The 3443-nt window shown below is 32.8% G+C and overlaps 1 long non-coding RNA gene across 1 annotated transcript; it reads right to left on the bottom strand.

The window, feature by feature from the left end:
- Positions 1–446: 446 nt before the first annotated feature.
- On the bottom strand, positions 447–3215 carry LOC144300192 (uncharacterized). Its single transcript, XR_013366780.1, has 3 exons — positions 2953–3215; positions 2739–2835; positions 447–621 (listed from the first exon to the last, which is right to left on the bottom strand). It is a non-coding gene; the product is annotated as an uncharacterized LOC144300192 (long non-coding RNA).
- Positions 3216–3443: the final 228 nt, after the last annotated feature.

The following is a 3443-nucleotide window of genomic DNA, read 5'->3' as shown; positions in this document are numbered from 1 at the left end:
TAATTTCTGAAATTTTTATTTCAGAAAAACACTAAAAAATTAATAAATACTCTACTCAAAAATATATTGCAGCATTATTTTTCTACCGGTGAAAAGTTGAAGCCAACCAAGATGATGCATGTATATAAACAAAAACTGGAGAAAATCACACACACACAAAAAATCTTAAAACGTTGATTTTCCTGCATGATTAGATTATGGTTGCTTTTTCTGTGCTCTATTATTTGTGATATTATCCAAATTCTTTTTTAAGCTTGTATAGCTATATCTACATGAGAGAGATGGGGGGAGAGAGAGTAAAGTATGTGCATGTTTGTATCCTCTACATCATTTTTTCTGGAAACCATACTCATTTCCCAAATAAATTCAAGAGTGCCATTATTTATACATCTGGTAACTAAAATTCAGTTCTAAAAATAAGACCTGATATTTAAATGTTTATCTTTGTGAAGTTTTATTTTAAAATACCAGGCATCTCTGAAAATAGTGAAGGTTAGAACTGACCAAAATGATTAAGGAAGTTTAATTTTATTCCCATGATAGAATTCAGCAAATATATCCTCAAAGTAATAGAATACACTTGACTTTCCTCAAGACTGATTGCATCTTCATCATGTAGTTCTGCAATATAAACATAGAAACCATAATGATATAAAACGTCCAAGCATTCCACAACAAAGTCAGTATTATGTGACATTTTTATAAAATCTTAAGTTGTCATCACATTATGAATACATACAAACGTTGAATAGAACAGTAAAACTTGCTAATAAAATGAAGTTGTGTCCTTTTACCAGCAGAACATTACCATCAATGATAGTAAGCTAATAGTAGTAATTTACATAAAAATAATAAATTTTATTTTCATTGACTATTCTTTCAAAGTAAGCCTTACTAGGATCCTATGCAATTATAATTCATGGCACATTAGACCATATGCTTTTTTGAAGCAATTGCTAAATTGAGAAATTGAGCACAAGGTTTCATATTTTTACTTCTTAGTGGAATAATTTTTATCATTCTTTAAATTTAGTTGGGTATAAACAAATCCAACTCCGTATTTCTATTGAGATTCTTATAAAATAAATATCATTAGAGTAAAATTAAAAGAAAAATACACCATCCTGTGCTTACTGGGCGTTTGCTGTTTATGGACTTTAAGGAGACAGGATCTGCAACAGCAATTATTTTAATACTGCAAGCTTCTTCATAAAATATATTTTTGTAATGTAATATCACTGAATGAGTTTCAGTATCTATTTTTCCTTTTGTGCTAGTGCAAAGTAAAAAATGCACAGAAACCAGATTCTACACAATGTGCAAAATCCCCCCTTAAACTCAGAGCGTATATATTGAGGTGAAATCATGTCTGGATTAGTATTAAGAATGGATGGCAGAAGTCCATAAATTGGCAACAATCATGTTTCCTTTGAAAGATTTTGAGGCACGATTTGACAATTAGAGCAAAATTCAAAGGAAAATTGCACTCAGTTGAGCCCACCTATGAAGTCTTTTACAAACTCTGAGAGCCAAAAATTTTGAAAATTGTTCTAGAATGTTCTATTTTTTTTATTAATTTAATGGATAAATCAATACATGACCTAAATTATTAAGAACTTGGATATTTGCTGATTGCTTTATATACATTATCTCAATTAGCCTTCTCAACAATCACTTGGATGGTGACTAAAATCCCAGTTGACACATAAGGAAACTGAAGCTTTGAGGCAATATATAACATGCTCAAGACCCCTCTGTTAATAAATGATAGCACCAGAACAGGATTCCAGTTATACCTGACTCCAGAACCAATGCTTGGTATGCTTTTTGTGCTATGCAACCGAAGAATATATGCATGTAGGAGTATGGACACACAAAATAGGCTAATAATAGAAAAATTTAAAAATTATATATCAATATTTTAAAAACATGTCATTGTGACCTATGAATAATAAATGGTTTCTCATGAAGGCATGGCATGCGTGATGCAAATTAAACAGACCATGCTGTTGAAGGAGTACAAGCCACGAGATGGAGGACTGGCTAGGTGGCATGTGGCAAATTACCATGCAGCTATCTATTGGGAACATCTTTGTGTTGTAAAAATTTCAAATTTACTGAAAGCAGTTAATAGCATGGTAGTTAATATCCTACTGAGCAAAAAAAAAAAAAAAAAAAAAAATACTGAAGATTCCAGATTGAGGGGACAGTTTGCAGAGGAAAAGCATCATCAAATGATTCCAATGGATATATTCAGCACTTTGGCATCTGTATTTTCTCATAATAAGTCACTTTAATCAGCTATATGCTGGTTAAAAAGATTTTCCATACATCAAAAATGACTGTTTATTTTTCAGTCATTATAAAATTTTTTGGTCATTTTTAAGGAAATGAGAGCAAATTGCAAACCTATTTTCTGCAAAAGAATCAACAAGTAAAATGCATTTATTAAATGTAAATAACATATAAGTTAAAAAAACAAGGTTCTATTTCCTATTTTGATTGAATTAATATGTTCCCTGAAGTGTTCAATTATTTTATAAAACATTTAAGGTGTTTTAAAATATTTTATGCATTGTACATTATACACATTTGCATTTATAAATCTGTATATTTCATTTAATTTAAAATTATTTTTTATCATACCTTAAGTTCTGGTATGCTAACGTTCCTCTCCTTTTTTGGTATTATGATATCCAAACATAAGTATTATGAATCCAGAACAAGTCAGTGCCTACCTGTTTCAGAGAAATGAACTTCTCTTGTACCTCGTTCTGCCATCAGTTGGTATCAATGTATGTATTTAAGGGTCAGTTTTCAGGCAGTTTTGCCCACCTGGAACAAAATATGCAGCAAAGGGTGGTACATAAGAAAGTCTGGGATCTTGATGGGCCAATGTTTGATTCATTTACCTTCCCTACTGATCAGCTTTACAGTAAGAGAACCACTTACCCTGTAAGACTCGGTAAGACCATTCGCAGAAGGCTGTCTCCTGATGGCAGTTGCAGTCAACTGAATGTTGGAGAGAATAGGCAAGAGATGAAAATAAGTCTTGTTTTGGGGCACTTGGGTGGCTCAGTCGGTTAAGCGTCTGCCTCCAGCTCAGGTCATGATCCTAGGGTTCTGGGATTGACCCCCTGGGCTCCCTGAGTCCTTTGAGCCCCTAAGCCCCGAGTCAGGCTCTCTGTTCAGTGGGGAGTCTGCTGCTTCTCCCTCTGCCCTTCCCTGCTTGTGCACTCGCACGCACTCTCTCTCTCACTCTCTCTTAAAAAAAGTAAATAAAATCTAAAAATAAAAAATAAAAAATAAAAGAAGTGTTTTAGGGTGAGGATTTCTGGTAGCATATTTTTCTTTTCATAATATTTTCTTTAATATTATTATTACATGTTGTGTGTGTGTGTAATTGAGATTCAATACACACCCACCCCCTACTCCTGCCATCA

This window comes from Canis aureus, chromosome 28, assembly GCF_053574225.1.
Source record: "Canis aureus isolate CA01 chromosome 28, VMU_Caureus_v.1.0, whole genome shotgun sequence".
NCBI lineage: Eukaryota > Metazoa > Chordata > Mammalia > Carnivora > Canidae > Canis > Canis aureus.
This window is presented reverse-complemented; position numbering and strand designations above follow the sequence as displayed.